The following is a 24,454-nucleotide window of genomic DNA, read 5'->3' as shown; positions in this document are numbered from 1 at the left end:
AGTGGCCTTAAAACACTAACTACAGGAGATGATATCCTAAACTTAAAACCTGTTATGTGGCTTCCTTCAGGATGAACAGCAACCAGGATGTGGTTGAGCTTGGTTTTGAATGACAAGCTAGCAGGCTGGAATGTTCAGTGTTCCTGCAGCTTTTTGGGCCATCTGAACTGTCATTCTTGCTCTTAGGGCACAACATTGCTTTTGTTTTCCAGCGAAAGGGCTGAATATAAGCAGATAATCTGCAGGCCTCCCTGCACGGCTTGACCAGCAGGCTCCTTATCCCAGGGCCTTTGGCTATCCTGACCTCCCCCATCCCTTGCCTGGACTTTTAACAGGGACTTTTAAAGGTGGCAATCTTTTTTTTTTTTTTTTTTTAGTTGTAGATGGACACAATACCTCTATCTATTTATTCATTTATTTATTTATTTATTTATTTATTTATTTATTTATTTATTTATTTATTTATTTTATGTGGTGCTGAGGATTGAACCCAGTGCCTCACATGTGCTAGGCAAGAGCACTACCACTGAGCCACAACCCCAGCCCCTAAAGGTGGCAATCTTAACTCACATAAGAACATAGCAATTCTGAATTGAGCAGTTCCTCATCGGGCATTTACCATGTGCTCATTCAGGATATTTGCTTTTGTATGGAGTTAGAACCACTGGCTGCTGGAATAATCTTTTTATATGAAATTCCACTGAGTTTAGTCTAGCCCAAATCCTATTTATTCACTGAATTAAAACATAATTACTATCAATCAGAAGCAATTTCAAAAGCTATGCTAAATAATAAGAGCTAACATTTATTCAGTGTTTGCTGTATGGCAGCTATCATTAAAAGTACTTTAGAATTATTAATTCATTTATTCTTTATAAGGACCCAATGAGGTGATGTACTTGGCTCTCTGTGTCTGTGGTTCTGATCCACGGATTCAACCAATCATGAATTGAAAATATTTGGGAAAAAATTGCACCTGTTCTGAACATGTACAGAATTTCTCACTTGTCATTATGCACTAAACAGTACAGTGGAACAGCTATTTACAAAGATTTGCATGGCATTATGTATTATAAGTATTCTAGAGATGATTAGAGTTTATGGGAGGATGTGCATAGGTTACACGTAAAGACCATGCCTCTTATATAAGGGACTTGAGCATCTACAGATTTTGATATCCATAAGAGTCCTAGAATCAATTCCTCATGGATAAGAAAACAGATGCAGAGAGGTTAAGAAATCTATTCCAGGGCACAGAGCAAGTAAGTGGCAGAATACAGCCAGGATAGTAACCCAGAATGTCTCTCTCTAGGCTGTCAAAGCCTCCTTTATTGAACTATGGTCTGAACACTGTGGTGTCCAGAGAGCATTGTTCATATGACATCAAAATGCTCCTTCTCAATTATCTGCTATAATAGTAAGGGCCAGTGACACAGAAAAATCTAGCCATTTTTATATTGGGAAAAATAACGTAACAAAATTGAACAACTTTAAAACATGTTTTTTCACAAATCAATGGTTCAAAAGCCAGTTTCCCTCATCCAAAGTATGTCTAATCTCTGTATACACAATCTGAACTGTAGCCTGAAAAATACCATTTTCCAGATAATACATAGTAATTTCAAAGTGAAAAAATTGTGTGGAACACTAGAAATAAAGTGATAATTGCAAAATATTTTCTTAAGTGTAGAACTCAAAATTGACAGTAAGGGATGAAATCTACGTGGCAGGGTGTGGCATATTTCAAATGGTCAAATTAGAACACATTTTAAAACATAACTGGTCGACAGTTCCATAGACTATCACAGAGGCAATGATTTGCTGATCATCCCTTCAGTAGCAAAGATCTGATAAAGAAAGCATTGGATAGGAGAGTGGCTGTTTCGAAAGTTTATTTTCCCTGTGGGAATCATGTTCTCCCAAATGACACACCTACATTTTCTGGTGAGTTCACTGGGTGTTGATCCTGTGTTGTTCACTTCTATTAGTTGAGAATTCTCAGGGGCAGCTCAGTCCTCTGTGTGGAAGCCGTTGTCCTTGAAACATTCAGCATAGTGAAGGAGAAAAGGAAAAGAAGGTGGTCTCTGGTCTCAATGTGGCTATAAAGTTAAGAATCTCAGTCCTCCTATCTTCTTTGCCCAAGTTTCAGCATGTGTATACCCCCAGGTGCTCCAAGGCACAACTTGGGTTCTGTCACAAGAAAACATTCAAGTTGCTCTTTGGGTCTTACTGCAGTTGCTGCCAGTGGAGATTATGAGGTGCTATCATTCATATCGGTGACTTTCACCCCTCCAGGGTGTGCCTCTGTATTATAAATCAGAAAGCACTTGGTTATTGAACACAGAGCTGAAATGTAGGTCTTCCAGGTACCATTGTAGTTCTTCTGAACTAAGTTTTCATATTATGCCCTTTATCGTTTGTTATGGGTGTGGTTAGCATCTGGAATATAAGATGCATTTGATTTGTGTCCATGCACTCACTCAGTTATTCAGTTGGCAAATATTTATTTTGATTGGCACTGTGCTAGGCCTTAGGGATAAAACAGTAAACAATCTATCTTCATCAAGAGAGATAAGTCCCTGTCTTAATAATGCTATCATTGACATGGTAAAGACAGACTAAAGAAGTAAGCTTAATCAAATAATTACCAATGTGTTTTTTCTTAGCTTCTTTAATTTTCCCCTCAGCAATGCAGACTAAACCTAGGACTCACATATGCTAGGCAAGTGCTGTACAACTGAGCTATACCCCCAGTCCCTTTTTTGTGTTATTATTGGGACAGGTTCTCACTGAGTTGACCAGGCTGCCTCAGCCTCTCAAGTAGCTGGGAGTACAAGTATGCACCACCTTGTCTGGCTAATAATTACCAACTTAGTAATCACCAAGCATTGTGATGAGAATAAAGAAGGACAGGGGTGCTGACTTTTAGGTAAACTATTCAGGGAGCCCCTCTATGGAGGTGACCTGGTGGCTGGGATCACAGGTATGATGAGGCAGCCAAGAGAAGAATGGAAGAAGGAGCCTTCTTGGAAACAGAAAGGAACTGGATGAATTCAGGGATCCAAGGAGAGGCCAGTGTGTGGAGGGTCCTGAGTGAGGAAGAGTGGGCAAGTTAGGTAAGAACAGCGGTTGTCAGCTGGGGCCAATTTTGTCTCCCTGGCAACACCAGACAATGCTGTCACAAATGGGGAGAAGGGGTGTTGCTGGCATCTGGTGGGTGCAGATTGGGGTTGCAGTGACACATCCTTCAGTGCCTAGGACAGCCCCTCATCACAAAGAATCATCAGCCCCAAATGACAGTAATGCCACGTTGAGAAACCCTGTGTTAGAGAAATAAGCAGTGGCCTAGACTAAGATGGTAGACTGGGAGGGGAAAAATAAAAAAGGAAACACATTGGAGATACCTCAGAGTTGATATTGACTGGGTCATAGTTGGAAGTGGGACTAAGGGAGTGATAGGAATTCTTGATGACCCCAGGATTCTAACCTGAGCTTCTGGGTGGATCTGGTGGCCATTCATGAAGATGGCAAGGAAAAGTGAAGTCTTCTAACTTGTTAGTCTGGGAACGCCAGGGAGCCATTGACAGGGAGAAACAAATAGGTGGTTGAAAATGTGGTTTGGGAACTTAAGGGAGAGGTCTGAGATTCAACTTCAATTTTTCCAGTTGTAGATCCATAGGACTTGGTGAAACAAGGTGGAAAAGAGAGGGCCCAGGACTAAGGAACATCCATATTTTTTTATATTACCTCTTAAGACCCTTCTCTACAGAGTTATATAGGTTGAACATTCCTAATTGGAAAATCCAAAATTCAAAATGCTCCAAAATCTGAAAATTTTTGTGTGCTGTTATAATGCCACACATGAGAAATTCTACACCTGATCCCATGTGATGGGTCAGTGTTCAGGTACACTAAAAATTCTGCCTAAAATTACCTGTAGGCTATGTGTATAGTAGTGTATGAAACATAAATGAATTTCACATTTATACTTGGGTTCCATCCCTATGATATCTCATTGCATATATGCAAGTATTTCAAAATCTGAAAAAATCCAAAATCCAAAACACTTCTGATCCCAAACATCTTGGATAAAGGATACTCAATTTATATTCCTACAATAAGCAAAACTTTCTAAGTCATTGCCTTATAATCTTCTACTGGCCCTCTGTGGCCTACAGAAGAAAAAATCCACATTTCATAGAACAGTATGAGTTCTTTATGGTCCATCACCAGTGGGTGTGTCTTGACCCATCTTCTGCCACCATCTTGGATGCACACCTAACTCTGGCCACGCCAAATTTTTTCTCTCTCTGTTTTTCATCCCTATGCCTTTTCACACATGCTGGTCACTCTGTGATCTCTTCATTATAGAAATAGCTCTCTCTTTTCCTTGCCCACTCTCCCAAGTGATGTCTGTCAGTCACCCCCTCCCAGACCTCCCTCGGCCCCCTGCACTTACCTCTGTTGTCTCATGGATGACTTTGTTCTGTAATAATTGTGTGCAGTTATGTCCTGCCAACTGCGCCACGAACAGCTAGAGAGCAGGGGCCTTGCCCAGTCATCTTGACATCTATAGGGTCCCACACATTGCCTAGCACATAGCATTCAAGGATGTATCACTTTTTTTTTCTTAATTCTAAAATTGTCATTGACTTTCCAGACAGATATGTTCTTGAGCCTACAGTTCCAGTTCTACAATTAGAGGTGAGATATGTTGGGGTGGGGGCAGAAAGGGGTGGCATTTGTACTTTGGATGTTTGACTCACAAGAAGCTCACTTTTAAAGAGCTCTGTTCAGTTCCCTGGACTTTTTTTCTGTATCAAAGATGACACTTATTATGATTATCTGGGTCATGGGTCACTTTATGGATACTTGAAAGTTGGGTATTAATGGTATAGCAACCTGAAGTCCCTCTGACTGTAATCTAAAGACTGTGCGTGATCAGTTGCTCATGAGAAATCTTCAGCAACAAACTTTAAAAGGCAGCCTTTTGCCCTCTCTATTATTTAACAGTTCTGTTCTTTACCCATTCTAGCCCAATTAAAGGCTGTCCCTAGAGAGTGGCAACCATGCTAAGGGGGTCCAGATTTGGGACTAGTTGGCAGCCAATCATTTCTTAAGCACAACAGCAAATAAAAATACCCTTTACTTTGTAAAATGACAGAAACAGCATCTATGATTATCCAGGTTTGCTATTTGAGAGGAAGTGAGATGGAACAATAACCTAGTAATTTTAAAGCAATTTATATCACTCACAAAATCATAAAGGAGAGTACACTTGAAAGCTGCACTTAGGACCCAAAGGCAGTGATGAAAGCAGATAGAACACTTGCCCTTGCCCTATGACCTCTCTTCCTTCCTTACCCACAGTAGCCTCAACTCCAGAAGGGAATCTGTGCTAGGGCCATCAGACTGGATGGGCAAGTGATGAGTTCAACCTCATGCAGGACACTTAATGTGTGAACACAGCATTACTATAGTGTAGCTTGAGTAGAAAACCTAATTCTGTAGGAGAAGGCACTGGAAGATAGTAATTGACCGCACAACTATAAAGTTGCTATTATTATTGTTGCCCCAATGGAATTTAAACCCTGAAAGAATGGGAAGACTAGGGGGAATTCAATGCTTAGAGAAGGCACAAATATTACTGTCATTCTCTCCATATGGGAACACTGCTCAAAGTTTGGAATTGCTAGTGGTCTGGGACCCTATTCTTCTTCCATGCAGTCCTTACTCTTGAGTATTGAAAGCAGCAGGTTATTTTCAAAGAGCATCGAAAATCTATGACAAAAGGAAGCTTTACTTTTGTGTGTTAATGACACCTTTAAAAAAGTATGTCTAGAAAGGGAAAATGTTTGCTTTGCATCACATTAAATAAAATTCCAAGTTTTCTCTTGTGCTTTACCATCTTTCAGTGTCTGATTTTAGTTTCAAGAAGCTATCTTGTGCTTTTCTGAACCCTTTCTCTTCCTCCTGTTTCTGCCTTTATACCATCTAGCTGCTCTTCCTGGGCCAGGGGAAGTCTGGGAGAAATAAATGTCACTCTCTCTCTAAGGACACAAATGCAATAGAATTGGGCATGTGGTTGAAGGGTATGGTGGGAAGGGCAGACAGTGTCCAGCTTTGATCTGCATGCATTTAAAGAAAATTGTGGTAAAACTAAGCAACACAGTCCCATCTTCCAGAATGTGTCTTTATTTTTGGCTTATTAATTATTCTAAACTCAGGAAAAGTCAGTTTCACTGTTCCCCTTCATCTCCTATGTTTTGTGGAATATGTGTTTTGGATATAACCTTAAGATCAGGGGTGTCTTAAAGTTGTAAATATAAGAGATTTTTAAAGCAGTGAACAAAATTTTGGAGAACAAAATTAGAGGATTTCCTTTTCTGAGAATTCTGCTTTGGAAAAAGAAACTTTGTTTCTTAAGGAAGTATTCGATGTAATAAAAAGTCAAAATTTTCCATTTCCTTTTGGAATTTGGAGTGTGCCAGCTCAAGCTGAATTGATGTTTATTTCCAGGCTTTTAATTCACTATTTATTTATTTCTGATAAAACTTTTTAGCATTTTAGAGATCTTCATTTATATATGTGTATATAAATTAGCTATGTATATATACACACACAGCTAATTTTTAATGTGTACTTTTTTGGGTTATGGAGGTACTCAATTGTTTCAGGTGAGTTCACAGAGGTGTGGGAAGAAACTACACAGTCTGATAAAGTTCCTGATATATCTAGCCGAGAAAAGGGTGTCTCACCAGAAACCAGGTAGCCACAGACAGCTGATGTGGCTTGTCTCCGTGTGGCACCCCATGGCCCTCAGAATCCCTGATGGGACACATACTGGCTGGTACACAAGGCCAAATTGGATACCAGACCCAGGCCCTGTCCTCAGGCTTCCATTTCCATGAAAGAAGAATGTAACCCACAATCTCCTCTTGAAACAGGAAGCATTACAGACACCATGCCTTTCTGCTCTTTCACCCAAATTCAGCATCAGTGTTTAGGCCAGGAAGCACTGGGCACTCAGGCAGCCCATTACAGTACCTTCTTCCCCAGCTTCCCAAACCCACAATGCCTGGTTCCCCACATGCTCTCACTCAGTAGACAAAGCTGAGCACATATTTGTGTCAGGCACAGGGGTGAACCCAAGGGACTTGGCCTATGACCTCATGAAACCAAGTAAAAGAGGCTGAGCATTTTAGCACTATTAATAAATGCCCTTTCAGCAAGTTTGTCTCATCTTGTCTCCCAGATGATTAAGGAGGCACCTCTTTTCCCAAGTCTTCTCTAACACTGATCACTGTTCTTTCTAAATATCTTAGCCAACTAGATAGGTGGAAATGCTTTCATTTTCATTTCAATTTGTGTTGCTTTTATTACATTAAGTTTGATTTTTTTAGATGAGTTTTATTTATTTGCATGTATTGTTGTGAGGTTTACTTATGAACATCCTTGGCTTTTTTTTTGGTAAGTGCTACTTATATATTAAAGGCATTGCAATTTTTTGTTGCCAATATTTTTCTGGACTTAAAATAGACTTTTTTCCCCCAAAAGTCATTTCCCTTTATTAAATGTTGATTTCACAGACTAGAAATACAAAATAAAAGTAGAAATAGGCCCCAGTTAGGAGCTACAAGACTGTCCCCTGCGGCAGCGTTCAGATGGGGGGCAAGCAGCAGCTACATCCCTAAGGTTGGGAACAGCTGGACGAGGATCTGGACCCTCCTCTCCCCTGCCGCCCTACCAGTCCCTCCCCAAGTTACAAGGAGCCATCCCTGTGAAGCAATAAAAGTTAAGATGCCTCCCCCACAGCCCCAGCAAAGTGCATGCCACCAGGAGAGCTTGTTCAGATGGCACAGAACCCAAGGACTTCATGTCATGTGAGTAAAAACTGGTACCAGAACATGGGTAGGAGCTGGGGTATGACCGGGCAAGCACAGAGAGTTTTCCTCCTCTACTCATTGGAGCCTGAGCCGAGTCCTCTGAGCTGGGAGGAGTACTGGCCAGTTCCTCCTCTTCAGAATCCTCACTCCGCTGCCTCTCCTTCTTGCTCTTGTTCTCTCCTGAAGAGCTCTCATCACTGGACACAAATTCCTTGCTCTCGAAGCTCTCACTAGCTGCCTTGATGATGACTTGGATGATGACCCTAGAGGGTGTGGATTTCTTTTCCATCTTTACTTTTACTTTCCTCTTCTTTGACTTATCCCTCTTAGAAGACTCACCTCGCCTCCCTCGTATTCTTTCATGGCTTTTTCATATTCCCTCCTGGCATCCTCAGCCTTCTGGTTCCACTCCTCTTTCTTCTCTTTGGACATCCCCTTCCAGATTTCGCCTGCCATCTGGGAAAGATCTGTGATACTGATGCCAGGATGCTCTGACTGGATCTCTCGGCTGGCACTGAGCCACAGCATGCACGCAGACATGGTTCTCTTGGGGACATGGGGGTCTTTGCCCTTCATCATCTCCATGGGCTTCTTGTGACTCTTTAGATCCTTGGCCATCTTGGGCCTTTTGAGCTGTTTCCACTTCTTCTCATCCTGGTCACTGTCCCCTCATTACTGGAAGAGCTGGCAGAGGCATTACTGTCAAACTCCTCTGCCACATCTTCCTCCTCTTCACCTGGGTTGAAGTTTCCTCTCCCGAGTCATCATTGCTGCGTTGGTATTCTCTTCCCAGACCTTGCCCTCCTCCTTCATCCTCTCCAAGTAGGCATCGTGCCGAGCTTCATCAGAGTCGGCATATTCGTCATAGCTTGGGTTCATACCCTCTTTCAATCCTCAGTTTTTGATGTTAGTTTTTTCGCATTGACAATATCAAACAGCTTTCCATACTCCTCCCTCTCAATGCTGCTGAAGGTGTACTGAGTACCCTGCTTGATCTTAATTTCAAAGTCAAAGAGCGAGGGGGAGGGGTGGTGCCAAGGGCAAAGCTGACAAAGGATATCTCATCAAAGCAGATGTGCACGGGTGGCTTGTGGATGTAAATGAAGCCCCACACCAGCAGGTACAACAGTCCTGAGCTCGCCTTGTAAGAGCAGGCGATGCACTGACCCCTGAGTGCCCTTGGAAGTTGCCTGGTACTGTGATCTTGCAGTTCACCAGTGCTTTCATGACCCGGCTGACCATCTCATAGAGTGATCCTGACATGTTCTTGGTGAGCCATCCCTCAAAGCGCTTCTCCTCCTCCTGAGTGTCAAGGAGACGTCCTCATCCTTGGAGAAGAGTAGGATCAAGAAGTGGTAATGGGTTCGGTCCTGCTTGATGTGGGGATCCAGACTGATCACAACGAACATTTGGTGTTGATTCTTGTGGGGCAATAAAAAGAGGTGCAGTACAGTAGTGTAGGGGATCTTCTGTCAAAGGTCTTGTAACGCAGGTTCAGAAAGGTAGGGTAGATCCGAGTGTCATAATGACTATGGGCAGTTAGGCACTGTAGCTCCCAGAAGATGCAGATGGCATCTCCAGTAGCCTGGTTCATGTCTGCCTTTGAAAGCACACTCTGGGCAAAGGCTTGTACAGGGTCCACACCATCTTCCTGGGTGGGAGGGACGTAGAAGCACACCTGCATGAGAGAGACCTCTGAATCATCATTCTGGTGGAATTCCAGTGTCACCCCACTCTTGCCTGTTAGTACACTGGGACACGTTGCTGAGGGGTATCTCAAAGACTGGCTGGTCACCAATGTCAAAGGAAAGCATCTGCTCACCAAACTTCACTGTCCCTCGATTCCAGCCCTTCACACATAGATCCTTCTCCATTAGCTCAAGGCAATAGTGAGCTTCGAAGAAATCAGAGAGTTTCTCTAACTCCGATTCTCAGAAGCCATCATACTTGTACACATGGCTGTTCTTTGTGAGGAATTCAGTCCATGTCCCAGAGCTACATGGCACCAGATGCCTTCTGTCAACTCCCCAGCCTGGACCTTTGCCAATCTTACTGTTCTTGAAGATGATGCCCTGGAGGCTCCACCTTAGCAGACCATCTTTCATAGAGCCTTTCACCTCCTGGTAGATGTCCTTGAACCAGTGTCTCTGCCATGTTGACCTGCCTGTGGTGGCCTGGACACCAAGCCCTAGGCTGCCTGGGGAAGCTGAATAAACCAGGAGCTGGGCCCTACCTCCTGGGTAGGTGTGCAGATACCCAGTAGGCTGGGAATCTCTTCAAGCTGCAGCCTCGCTACAGCCCAGGAGCAGGTGGTGGGCTTGATGGGGGCAGCCAGGGAGTGAGGTGGGGACAAGGGGATCAAAACAGACTTTTAATTTTGCATACTTTTTTGGTGAGAATTTTTTATTTTGTTTTCAGTTGGCTTAATAATTGTACATGTTTATGGGATAGACTATGGTGGTTTGATACATATGAATGTGTGATCATCAAATTGGGGTATCTCTCATATCCTCACCTCAGATATGTATCATTTCTTTGTGTGAGAACACTCAAAATCCTCTTCTGGCTGTTTTGAAATAAATATCCAGCACAATATTGTTAACCGTCCTACCCCACTGTGCCCTGGAATGCTAGCACTTATTTCTTCTATCTAACTGTAGCTTTGTACATATTAACCAATCTCTTCCTCTCTCCCCTACATCTTTTTCTGACCAAAGCTTTTGTAAAATAAAATTTGTTAATATTTCCATTAAGACTTTTTCTTTGTTCTTATTTATCAGTCTCATGCAAGTAATTCCTTGTTTTAATTATAATAATTTGTAGTCTAAGACTTCTCATGATTTTTCAAAAAATTTCCTGGTGATATCGTTACCTTTATTCTGCTCTCTGAATTTAGAATCATAAAGCCATTATCTCTAAAAGAATTCTAAAAGGATTTTTGTTGAAATTGTATTAAATGTGCTATTGAATTAAGGGAGAAGTAGCATCATTAAACTATTACATCTTTCCTTCCAAATATGAAATACCTATATATTTATTGTCACTTGTGATCCTCAATACATTTTCTCTTCATAGAATTTATATCTATTTTTAGTGAAATAAACTCCTGTGTAACTTATGTGGGGCTTTTTGGATGTTAATATTTTCAGGTCTGTTTTATATTTACTTTTTTCCTATTGCAAATGGGAGTTTTTTCCATTATGCCATCTATCTGAAAATGCATAAGATCTTGATTCATGTGAGTTTATTTTGTAAACTGTCAAATTGATTTTTTAAAAATTATTCGACTAGGTTTTTTATTGATTCTTGAGTATTCTAGGCAGTAATCTTATCTCTGTAAGATAAACTATCACTTTCTGTAAACTATCACTTTCTCCTTCTAACCAGTATTTTGTATTTGACTTGCTTCTTTTATTTCATTAAGTTGGTCTTCAAAAACAGTATAGAAGAATTTTTGTCTTCAAAAGACAAATGACTCTCATACTGTTTCCCACACAAGCTGTTAGACGTGTAAATGAAATAGGGACACGTCTCTTTAGTGCTGCATATAGGATAATGTTCTCTCTTAGCTTGAAAACTTGTTTTCCATATTAAAAATGTTTCTTTCTGACTCTAGTTTTACCACATGTTTTTTTATTAATACTTTCTTTTTCATATAATTGATTTAAGCAAACCATGAAAAGTCAATGATTGTAAATACCCTAGCAAATAATAAAACCATGTTTCTCTTAAAATAGTATTCAATTTAGATTTTGAATCAGTCTAGATGGATGGAGTAATTGTTATTTTATAATTTTGGGAAATTTTTTAAAGGATTTTTAATAACTTTATTTTATTTAGGTGTTGAGGCTCCAGCCCAGTGCCTTACACATGCTAGGCAAGTGCTTTACCACTGAGCCACAACCCCAGCACTAGTTTGGGAAATTTTTTTAAATTTATTCCTATAGACCTGTTGATCATTACCCATAGTATAACAATCTATGTGGAAATTATCCTAAGATTTAAGAGTTTTCATAAGTTATTTTTGAGATGGGCAAGTTGTTGAAATCATTCCTTCTGAGAAATTTTGGTTTGGGCAAGGAAAAAAACTATTTTGTTAAATTTAGAATGTTGTTGACTGCTAAATACCCCTTTAAGTTTTCTGGTGGTTGGTTTTTGTGTTTGTTTATTTGTTCTAATTAGTTATACATGACAGTACAATGCATTTTGGCATATCATCCACAAATGATAACTTCTCATTCTTCTGGTTGTACATGATGTAGAATCACACTCGTTGGGTAGTAATGCCAATTGATTCTACTATCCTTCCTACCACCATGCCCCCTCTCCTCCCTTCACTTCCTTCTGTCTAATCCCAAGTACCTCTATTTTTCCTAGCACCTCCACCTTAGTTTAAATTAGCATAGGCATATCAGAGAAAAGATTTGGCCTTTGGGACTGGCTTATTTTGCTTAGCATGATATTCTCCAGTTCCATTCATTTACTGGCAAATGCCATAATTTCATTCGTTTTTTAAGGCTAAGTAATATTCCATTGTTTATATGTACCACATTTTCTTTATTCATTCATCTGTTGAAGGACACCTAATGTAGCTATTGTGAGTTGAGCTGATGCAAACATTGATGTGTTTGCTTCACTCTAGTATGCTGATTTTAAGTCCTTTGGGTATAAACCAAGGAGTGGGATAGCTGGGCCCAATGGTGGCTCCCTTCCAAGTTTTCTGAGGAATCTCCATACTGTTCCATAATGGTTGCATCAATTTGCAGTCCCACCAGCAATATTGTTTCTTGTTTCATTGTGATTCTGTGATCATCTTTTGCAGCAATTCCTTTCATGGAGGCCATGTAGGATGCCTTGGAAAGGTGTGAGGGAAAGAGATGAAGCATGTAGATTGGAATGCATTTTATTTCTCATCTGCTTTCAAGAGAACCTGAGTTGAGGTTCCTTTCCTTTAGTCAAAAGACAGAAATAGCTTGCATGTTTCCCCACCCTTCCCTAAATACCCTACAGATTAGGAACTCAGATGACTCAATGGGTATAATAACATTAATCCTCTGTAGGAAAGAGTGATCCCCCTCCCTACATTGCTATGGTCTGGGAGAAATGAACAAAGAAGCCTGTCCTAAGAGTTTGAAACTTGTGGGAAAATCAACTTGAGTGTAGATAAAGCATCTGCTCCTGGTCTCACGTGCCCTTCAAACCTAGGGGAGTTCTGCCATAACCAGAGCCAAAGATGTAGCAGTGGTCTTGCAGGAAGAAGAGAAGAAAGGTAAGAGTGTTATATTCTTGTGGGGTCCAGCCTTGCTCGCCTCCAGTCCAGAGAGGTCCTGTAGAGACCATCTTCTACCTAGAGGACCAGGTGTGTACTCTTCCACATGGTAAACTCATCACCAATCCCTTCATCCATTAAGTGTTCATCTAGGGCCTACTTTGTGTCACTTACTGAAAACAAATCTGCAGACCAATCTCCTTAATTCTAGTCCAGAGCAAATTAGCAGTGACTAGTGGAGCAAAGAGGTAAAAGGCTAGGATGCTTCGAGTAGGTAGGACCTAAAAGTATTGAAAGTGTTTTAAAATCAACATAGGTATTAGTTTCCTATTGCAGTTGTAATAAATTACCACAAACTTGTAACAACACAAATTTATAATGTTGCAGTTCTGTGGGATAGACAGCTAACACAAAAATCAAGGTATTCATGGGGCTGCCTTCTTTCTGAGGACTCCAGAAGAGAATTCTTTTCCAGCTTCTAGGGACCACTTACATTCCATGTTCATGTCCCCTTCTTCCCTCTTTAAAGCCAGCAGTGGTGATTGAGTCCTTTTCCCATTGTATCTTGCTGTCTCTTCTTCTTTCATTTATAAGAACTCATGTTCTTACGTTAGGCCCCCTTGGATAAATCCAGCAAAACATTCCTATCTCAAAGTCAGCTGATCAGCAACTTTAATTGCATCTGCAACCTTACATGGTAATATATTTTGCCTTCAAAGGTAACATACTCAATGGTTATAGGGATTAGGCTGTGGACATCCTTGGAGGATATTGTTCTGTCATAACATAATCTAGCAGAGTCCTCCTCTGTGTCCCTAAGGATCTTTGTTATCTCTTTATCATTATTACAGTCAGTCTGTCAGAAACTATTTACAAACATCGCCTGAGGTCCTGAGGTATAGACACTGTCTCATTATTTCCTTTTGCTCCTCTTTTTCCCTTCCCTCTTCTATTTAACACCCTCCATAAAATCGCTGATGAGTGGATGCTGATACATTATGGGGGGAAGGGGTAAGAGAAGAATGGAGGAATGTTGGATTGTGTGGAGGGAAATGAGGGGAGAGGAGGGGCAGGGGGAAGGAAAGATGGTGGAATGAGACAAACATCATCACCCTGTATACATGTATGATTACACGAATGGTGTGACTCTACATCATGTACACCCAGAAAAATGAAAAGTTGTTCTCCATTTGTGTACAATGAATCAAAAAGCATTCCGCTGTCATGTATAACTAAATAGAACAAATAATTAAAAAAATCAACAAATGCACCTCCAGATTCCTAAATCTCCCTATAATAAACTTGCACAGACACAAGATCACTTTATAGAATATAAACATGTACTTGGCTTCTAATGCAACTCCCTGTGAGTAAAAAAATAAATATGGCATGTGTTAAGACTGTTAACACAAACCAATTAATGTTAGTACAGAATTTCCAAAGTCAAAATTTGAGCTCCCTCCTGGAGGTAGTATAGTTTCCTTCTTTTCCTGAATTACTATCCATCCCCCACAGTAGCATTTGCCATATTATCTCTTTGTGTTTACAGAAGCAGGTCATGTTTATGAAGCATGTCCGGAAGAAGGAAATGATATATGGAAAATATCTACTTGGGGTATAGAGTCAACTGATCCCTCGGTTGGAATCAAGAGCTATAAATATGCCGGTGACTTCATATGTACCGTGGGACTGGTATTTTCCATCTTTAAGCACACAGTTTGGATAAACTTAGATGGATTTATTTTTTAAGAATTCCTTGAATATGGAACATTAGTTATCCACAGAGATTTAATCTTAGGCAAAAAATAGGAATAAGGTCATGACCTCTGACAGCAGGATTAGTTCTTTTTCTTGAAAGTAATTGGACATTCAGTATGATTTTTGCAGTTTGTTTTGAATTGAGAATAGTCACCATCAGTTGAGATGGCAATAGAGGAAATGATTAATTTAGAAAGGAGAAGGATTGTGGGGTGGGTGGAAGTGACATTTTCTGCATTGTATTCTTAGAAACTTAGACTTTAAGAGTTGGAAGTGCCTCTGATAAAAACTTTATTAGCATAAGAGGAAACAGCAGTCCCAAAACAAGAGTATGCTAAGTGCAAAAAGCCAACCTGGTACTCAAGTCCAAGTCTCTGAGTCCTCAGCCTCTCTCAGTCCACTGCACTTAACTCAGTACCTCTGACAGCCTTCCCAGGGTGGTCAGACTAAGCCATCTGCCCCAGAGAAGCCTAACATGGTCATTTGCACACAGGTGTTTCTCATACTCAGCTGGCTGAAATACTCCATAGAGTTTACCCTTGAGAGGGCCATTCCTCTGCTGCAGGACATGGTAGCCTCTGTATGTGCAGGTGGGGAGGGTCGGCAGGCACATCCATACACACACTCTGTTAGAGCATTCTTAAGGACCAGAATCAGGACAAAAGTGATGAGAAGTGTACTTCAGTGCTCACAATCACCTCAGTACTTATGTTTTACTTGGGAAAACAAAATGTGAATTAGAACAACTGTGCGGTTTTATAACATTGTTCTTGACAAATGATAGAAGGCTGTCCATTGATGTGGACAGCATGTATACAATCATGGAACAAGCATTAATGTGGCACATTTCCCTGCAGAAAGTAGGGTGATTTCTGTGACACTTTTACAATTAGATGAAATTGCATTTCTCAGCCAGAGCTGATGTTGCTGCCCTCTGCCCAGGAGGCATCTAATACTGTCTGGAGACATTTTTAGTTGTCACATCTAGGGAAGTGGTGCCCTTGGTATCTAGTGGGTATAGACCAGGGATGCTGCTGTGCATCCTGTAGTGCACAGGATATCCACACACATAGCAAAAACTGATCCAACCCAAAATGTCAGTCGTGCTAAGATGGAAAAATCTTGACCTCTGGGAATTTATGACTTAATCTGATTATTCCCATTAGATTGTGTAGCAAATTAATTCATTTAGAACAAGTTGGCTTGTGGAATAAGTATATCTGGTATGGTATATGGCTTGGGAAGATTTCTAAAATCCAGTAGGGTAAGAGCATAGGCTTGTCCACGAGGAGCTGAGGGATTCACTCAGTGAATCAAAGCAAGCAGAAGCAGTCCCTGTCTTACCCTGTCTTTCTCTCTCTCTCTCTCTCATTCTCTCTCTCTCTCTCTCTCTCTCTCTCATTCTTTATGTGAGCAACCCTGGTTGGAAAACCCTATGCCCAATGAAAAATCAGGCCCCCCACGCCTGGGTGTTAGCAAACATCACTATGGTGTCAGTCACTGAAAAAGGACACTTTTCCACAAGGGAAGAAGTGATTATGCAGGGCACAGTGGCTCCCGCCTGTAATCCCAGCAGCTCAGGAGGCTGAGGCTAGAGGATCACAAGTTCTTAAACTAGCCTCAGCAATTTAGTGAGGCCCTAAGTAACTCAGTGAGACCCTGTCTATAAATAAAATACAAAAAAAAAAGGGCTGGAGATATGACTTGGTGGTCAAGTGCCCCTGAGTTCAATCCCTGGTACCAAAAAAATAAAATAAAATAAAAGTAGTTAGGAGGCTACTGCTGCCTGCCTCATGTACTATGTTCTACCCAGGGGCAGGTGTAGTAAGAATGATTTATATTTCCTTGTTCCTTTTGGAATCTTTGAAATAAAATTTCCATATTGTTTGGGTTTTTTCCCCAATGCCAGGTGGTTACATTCCAAACAAATTAAATCACGGGGTAGAGACACAAGTAATTCTAATCAGGCTTATTTGGCAGGGCCGATGGCAAGGTGAGTCCCCTCCCATGACAACCACACCTCTTACCCATGCAAACCCAGCAGCTGTGGGCAGTTTTAGAACCACCTGCGCCCTCTTTGAGGGACTGGTGGTGACTGAGAGAACAGCCTGAGACTGCTTTTGCTCACTTCAGTTCACAAAGTGAGACACTGCTCTTCTTGGGAACACCTATCCATTTACTCAACTGGGATTGTAGAAATTTCTCCCAAGCCATACACCATGCCAGATGTTTTTTTTTTTTTTTTGCAGGCCTACATGTTTCTAAGCAACCCTCCTCACAGCCTTCTAAAGCCATATATCAGATGCAAGTGATAGAAGAAAGATGAAAGTGTTCTGCCCAGGCACAGGCGCTGTCAAACTGGGCCTGGACAAAGGGAACAGAAGGATCTGTTAGAGGAAGCAGACTATCAGAGATGAAGTTAACATCAGCAATTAGCTAGGCCTTTTGTAGAGCAGACTTGAGGAACATATAAGAAAACACAAAAATTTTCAGACTACTAAATACTTGCTTGTATGTATCATTAAAGTTGGCTTATACCATGGAGAAGTGTAGGTTCAGGTATCCATGGCCTCAGGGTCTTGGGATTTAGTAGTCATCTGCTCAGTCATTGAGCCAACACTAAGTTGAACTTTGAGACAGACTGTAGTTATATACCTGATAGGTTAGTATAGTTGGAAAGAGTGTGGGGGTCAGAGGCCTGGGCTACAGAAGCCCACCATGGTTTCCTCTGTTGATAGGAAAGAAGGAAGGAAGCCTGCCTCTATTGAGTAATTGACTGTGGGCCCAGCACTTCAACTTATGCCATCAGGTTGTCCACCTGTTTGGGCTAGCAGGGATACATTTTGGATGGGCCACTGCAAGACTGGTTTGTTCAATCAAATCAAGAAGTTCTAGGAACCTGCTGAAGATATCCCCATGACCTGACAATCCAGAAAGATGTCTACATCTGGTAGTCAGCTCCTGTGGGAAGAATCCCAAACTCAGTGTTGGTTGGTAGTTCAGACACTAATCTTTAAGATTTAGGCAATCCCCAAAGCAATTTAACTCTTCCAGAGTTCAAGAAAAAAGTGCTAACAGAAATAAACATTCCTCATCAGTCTTGACCCAGCTGGCACTTCTGGAAATTGCATATGGGTGAAGCAAGGATGCTTCTTCCTGCTCCACTTGTGAGAAATGACTGCTCTGTTCTTCTTTCTCACTATCAGTCTTGCTTTAAAAGCTTTAATCCAAAGAAAGCAAATTGCAGTCGCTTTCTGTTGTGTTTTTAGTGGAGTAACTATAACTGGAGAGAAAAATGCATAGAGAGAATAGTGGAAAGAAATGTTAAACCTTACAAAACAAGTGTCTTCTGATTGGTAACAACATATACTTAAAAGCAGATGAAATCAGAAAGTAGACTTAGAGTATTTTATATATGGGAGAAATTTTCACCGCCATCTAGTCACTGCCTTCATTTTATACAGAAGGAAACTAAAACCCCATAATGACCCCACAATGCCATTTACCTTTCTCAAAGTCCCACAGTCCCCTGGTGACAGAAAGGGCCTGAAGCTCATATTTTTCTGCATATTGATTGTCCTATCATATTGATTTGTCCATATTTGCAAATTAATATGGTGGGCTTTATGAAATGAGAGCAGTAGTCATTGTGAATGCTTTTTGTTCTTTTTGTACCTTTGATCACAAAGCTGGTTGGTGGAAGGGACAGAAGCCCAGGGTTTGGGGATGGAGTGGTGGGCTATTTTTCCTTCTTTGCAGCTTGGGTATCCTGTTGGTGTCTGATGGTGCTTTTCTTCCAAAGTCCTGAGGTGCTTTCACTGCAGAAGGGCAGGTTCTTACCTCCAGGTCTTAGAGATGCATACTAATTTGAAAAGACATGAAGAAGGTAGGACAGAGATCCAGAAGGCCAGGGATGGGGGAGAGGGTGGAGGGTGGAGAGGGGCCAGCATATGGGACAAGGGAGCCACTGGCAATTGGGAGAAGGCTGAGGGCCCAACATGGCTGTTTGTCTAAATGGACAGGGTTCAGATATAGAGGGTTTTAGAAAATATACTTCATGGTTCTAAAAGAGAAAGTGTGTAGGGGGAAATCGTATCTTGACTACAATGTCATACTAGATCTTAGAGCACAGAGGTTACATAAACAAGGAATCTTCAGTTCAGACTTAAAGTATGCATAATATCTGGAATTATCCCTCAATTCTGGTGCTTACCCCAATCATAGATATTCTTAGAAAACATGTAAGTAGACTCTGATATAGACCAGTCACTTTCAGGAAAAGTTGCATTTAATGGTCTTTTTGTGAAAAGTGGTCTAGAATTTATCTTTCAGATGTACCATCTTTCTGAATTCCAATTTCCTCATTTGTGAGATAATAGGGTAAGAAATACATATTATAAACAACTCAATTCTATACATAATAAGCACTTAAAACAATTGCAACATAATTTAAAGGAACATTATGTAAATATATAAGTGCACAAAAATATCTCACATAAGAAATTATGGCATTAGAGCTGATTAAATACTTAAAATCCATCTTTTAGGAAATATCTAAATTCCAAAATTTTAAAGCTCCTTCAGATAAATACTGGTATTAATGTTTCTTTTTGTTTAAAATTCTCTTGGCATTTTTTTTATGGCTTTCCAGAAATATGGCCAGAACTATCAGGCAGATAGTAATAATACTGTTAAATAGTTGCTAGAAAAATCATTTAAAAGAATTTAATTATAAAACAAGGGATATGTGCACTCCCATTGTTTCAGGAAAGACAACTTGGCGTAGGTATTTAGAGAGAAGCCATTTTTCTTGTGTCTTAACACCATCTTTCATTCCTTAATCCTTACATCTGCTGGCTTTGTCCTTGTAAGGGGATATGGAGGCCCAGCACATGGAACAAAGAGGAGACCACCCATCACCAGCAGGTGATGCTTCTTATTGATAGTCTTTGAAATCACTGTTTCATTTGTAACATTATTTTATGTATGATTCTGTTTCATACAGCAATCATAACCCTCCTCTTGATAGGTAACAGACAGGTGTGAGTGGTGGGTACCTGAGGTTAAGGTGATAACTCTATATCCTGGGCCCACTGTGCTGACTCCCACATGCTTTCTTTTAAAAAGAAATTTACCTGAAGCCCTGTCTTCAGGTAAATAGGCTGTGTTACATTCCTTAGTACAGAACTTGCTCTCTGCAGGGGACAGGCAGGCACAAAATGCTGGTAAGAAAAATACAGGTTACCCTGAAGGGGGAGATTTTTGTGACCCTTACACAGACCAGATTCCAGAACTCAGGGAGATAGGCTAATGAGAACTAGTCAGCATGGGTTAAAGTGACCTAGAGTTGCCTGAATCTTTACCATGCACAGTGGGGACTTGAAAATCTGATGTCATCCTGCTTTCCGTCAAAAGCCAAGAGGTGGACCTGTGCAGGACTCTGAAAACTTCGGTGAGAGCAGAAGGGGTGTACCATCTTTATCCTTTCTGAACAGACCTGCTCTCTCCCTTGAGCATGTCCCTTTTTCTATATTTCTATCCCTTCAGTAGACTCCTGCTTGATTCTCTGGCAGCGTGTCTGAAATCCTTCTTACCTGATCACAAGAACCAATGAGAAAGCACCACTATGGTGGCCTTAGCTCCATAGACTCCCTTGCCCTGTAATGCTCTTTCTTCCTTCCAAATCTTGGATCCCTGAGCTCTGTCTTTCCATTCCACAAAATTTTTTTATTTCTATGATATATATGCATATGGTATGTTATGTGTATAAATTGTGATATACAGTGACACATACCACATATGTGTATTCATGTATTCCCTCTCATCCAGTGTTTATCATGAAGATTAAACCAAGAGAGGAAAAAATTAAACTGGGAGAAATTCAGAGGAGAAACAAAACTGTTTTATTTCTTCTGGACCTGCTTCAGTACCATTTATTAATTTTCTTGTTATATGTATTTTGTGTAGATCAAGAAGCTCACTTATCAAAAAAATTAAGTGACAAATGCAAATCGAGAATAGATGAAAAACAAACCCAGGGATCTCTGCCCCAGTAAGAAGCTTCATTTCTGCTTTTGTCCTCTTCATTTGGGTAAATGGACAGCAGTTAAGTCCTCCTGTTTTATTAAATCAGAGAATTGACCTCCTAAATTACATAACTGCAGAATAGTGACTAATGGCCCCTCCAACACTATCAGAGCACTGAGGGGCACTGGGTTATTTCCTTTCCTTAGCTATATCCATTCTTTTTAAAACCGGGGGAATGGAAAGGAAAGGTCCGAGGTCTCTTGGGATGAGCAATAAAGGATAGAACAAGCTCTTGTACAGTACTGGTATTTCTAGAAGTAATGTTCAGTTTATCTGCAGGTCTTGACCTCCTTAAGGGAGTTGTAATTGTCCCCTCTCAGTCCCTAAAACAACAGCAGCAGCAGTGTGTGTGTGTGTGTGTGTGTGTGACTTTATGTGCAGCAAAAGCTGGAGGACAACAAGGGAGTATTGGGCAGAGCTGAGGGTAAGTCTTATCTTGAACTAAGAGTGAATAATATGAGGCCAGAGATGGGGAGGTTGCTTAGCAGTTCTTTGGCAGGAGAGGGTCAGTTGGTTTTGTCTTCTACCTGTCTCTACATTGAGCTACATTTCTGAGGATTCCAAAATGCTGACCTCACAGTGAAACCTTTCACACTGACCCTGTCTGGAACAGCTTTCAATCTAGTGTCTGTGTTTCTGTGTACCCGCTTTCAGAGAGCCCTGGAAAGTACTCCTAGAGAACTTTGTGGGAATGAGGTGTGGCTTTGGCCCGGACCTGCCTGTACACCTGTGGACAAAGTGAGTTAACCTTGGATCCATCAGTCAGAGGAGAATGCAAATATGTTGGGTAGAGCATGGCATGGCATTGGCCAGAAATGCCTCCATGCAGCCAGCCAACAAGCAGTTGGACGAGTGCTAGAAGTTAGCTGACCTGCCCTACACTGAGGTGCAAAATTGGCAAAACTGATGTCTGTGTTTCTGTGCCTGGTTATGACGTTGGAGTGATTTTTTTTAACACAGACTTGGAATTCAAAGATCTGGGTCCAAGTGCCAGCTTTTCCACTTCCATGCTCTATGGCCCTGGATAAACTACTTTGTCTTTCTGGACCATTTTTATCTTAGATAAATCAAGAGGAAGCAATTTAGTTCAATGCCTGGATCCCAGATCCAGAAAAAGGATCCTTAAAAGGCCCTCTGGCTAGGAGAATGTTGAAAAGGGCTCAGTGTGTTCCATTCATTCTCCCTGGGATGAGCACATTTCCACAGAAAGATTGAAGTGGGGGTATGGGGAGAAAGATGCTGCCCTATGTGAAAAAATCCAGCCAAAGAGTCCTAATTGCTTCCCAGTACTTGGAAGCCAATCTCAAAATTTCCCCTAACCCCACAGTATAGGACTTTAAAGAAAAAGGTAGGCACTTTCACCATTTCTCTCTCTCTCTCTCTCTCTGCCTAGGTGTGCTACTCCACCCTGCCTCACCTCCAGGCTGCTGTTTTGTGTTCCTATAAAAGGCTCCACTGTCTCAATGAGCCAACTGTGGAGTATATTTCTTATCTGTTGTTGCAAATATATATATTTTTAAATTCTTCTAAAGGACTATTTTAAATTTTTAAAACTGCAGAAGTGTAAATTTTTATTACATTAAAAAGGAATAAAGAGGAACTTTATTTGGTAGATGATAAAGGATAGCTACAGTTTTTGCCCTGGGAGAGATTGCAATTTCCATAATAAAAACTCCCAAGAGAAGGCATGGAATCTTATTGCTTTAGAGCTTCCGTGGGGAATATTTTGCAAATGCAGTTTAACTTCAATTAGTATAAAATAATTGAGCATGGTTATTAGTGTGGAACCATAAAAATGAAAATTATAAAGTTAACAGCCAATATATAATAAGCACACAAAGATAATCTCCCTCACTAGTATTCAGGAAAACATACTGAAACAGCAAGTTTGACAAAAATTAGTAATATCAATGATGCCAGTGTTGGTAAAAATATGATGGCAAGATCATTCTTATACTCTTACCTGTGCAATCAAAAGTATAAATATGCATATCCTTTAATTCAGCAGTTCTACAAATCTATACTGCAAGATAATCAAGAAATAAGTATGAACAAGAATATATGAACAAGAATGCCTATTGCGCATTATTTGTTAATAAAAAGAGAGCACAAGAACCCTAATGGCTATCAATAGGAGAGTAGTTAAAATAATTGTGTTACATGTGAACTATGAAAATCTCTGTAACCATTAAACATAATGAAATCAGTATAGAGGGACATGGAAGAATATTATATGAAAGAAGCAAGTTGCAACAAATCCTGCAGAGTAGGATTTCATGTTTTTAATTAATTAATTTATTTCTTGGAGTGCTGGGGATCAAACCCAGGGCTTTGGTGCTAAGTATGTGCTCTACCACTGAGCTCCACCCCTAACCCAAACATTTGTGTGTGCATGTATTTTCAGTGTATAGGAAAAAAATGTCAGACACGTAATAGACATTAACTATAGTTTATCCTGCAGGGCAAGAGCAAGATGTTTTACTTTCTATAGTTAAGAATTGTTTAGCTTTTTGTCATTGGGCATGGGCCACAGTCTCACTTTTTTAAATTAAACACTGCTGTCTATCTGAGCATTTCATTTTCAGTTTGAGGTAATTTTGAATCTGCATCATTTTGCAGGTAAAGAACATTTGATTAGGTGAAGAACTTTTGACTCTAGGTTCAGAGGTTATAAGCACTTGGAATATAGGTTTGGTTGTGTGTAAAATGGAGAACCAGAAAAACTATGGCTTAAACCAAGTAGATGTTTATTTTTCTTTCATGTAATAGTGCAGAGGTAGTTTACTTGCCTTTGCAGAGTCATCAGGAGCCCGGTTTCTATCTAATTTTTCTGACATCCCGATGACCAAAAATTAAGTCATGTGACTCTACATACAAAAGAACCAGCAAATACTCGGTTTAAATTTCTATTACAATATAGCAGGATTTTTCCACCTTGGCACTATTGACCTTGGGGCTGGATAATTCTTTGTTGCAGGGAGCTGTGTGGACATGGTAGGAGGTTTAGCATATCCTTGGCCTCTGTTCAACAGATGCCAATAGTATTGCCCAATTGTGACAAACAAAAAATTGTCTCCAGATACTGCCAGATGTCCCCTGGAAGGCAAAGTCAACCTTCATTGAAAGCCAAGGGAGAATAGGTGTTGTGGACAGATAGCAACATCCTCCATAAGCATTTGCATTATTTCTCTCAAAATAGTGCTTAGTGCTGATATAACATCTTACCTTTAAAACTGACAACCCCTTTATCAGGCAATCTGATACTCTAAGGTTGTATGAAAGTTGATTTCAGTTGATTCTAGAAAGATGCAAAAAATCAATTCTTTCTTATTTGTCTATTGAATCTAAATTTGTATTTGTATCAAATAAATACTGTCTTTATTTGAATACACAAATAAGTGAAATTTTCTTCCCTAGTGCACAGGAATGATATTAGGAATATTTTGCTGTGCTC

The 24,454-nt window shown here is 40.5% G+C and overlaps 1 protein-coding gene and 1 pseudogene across 3 annotated transcripts in view; one reads left to right on the top strand and one right to left on the bottom strand.

Moving 5' to 3' along the window:
- PIP5K1B (phosphatidylinositol-4-phosphate 5-kinase type 1 beta) overlaps window positions 1-24,454 on the top strand; it is a 294,504-nt gene that overhangs the window by 125,502 nt on the left and 144,548 nt on the right. The window lies entirely within an intron of this gene.
- On the bottom strand, window positions 456-10,040 carry LOC306644764 (FACT complex subunit SSRP1-like; annotated as a pseudogene). The gene has a single exon. The product of its transcript is annotated as an FACT complex subunit SSRP1-like (transcript).

Source organism: Sciurus vulgaris (genome assembly GCF_902686455.1).
Source record: "Sciurus vulgaris genome assembly, chromosome: 15".
NCBI lineage: Eukaryota > Metazoa > Chordata > Mammalia > Rodentia > Sciuridae > Sciurus > Sciurus vulgaris.
Note: the sequence above shows the minus strand (reverse complement) of the source record. Positions and strands in the feature narration are given on the sequence as shown.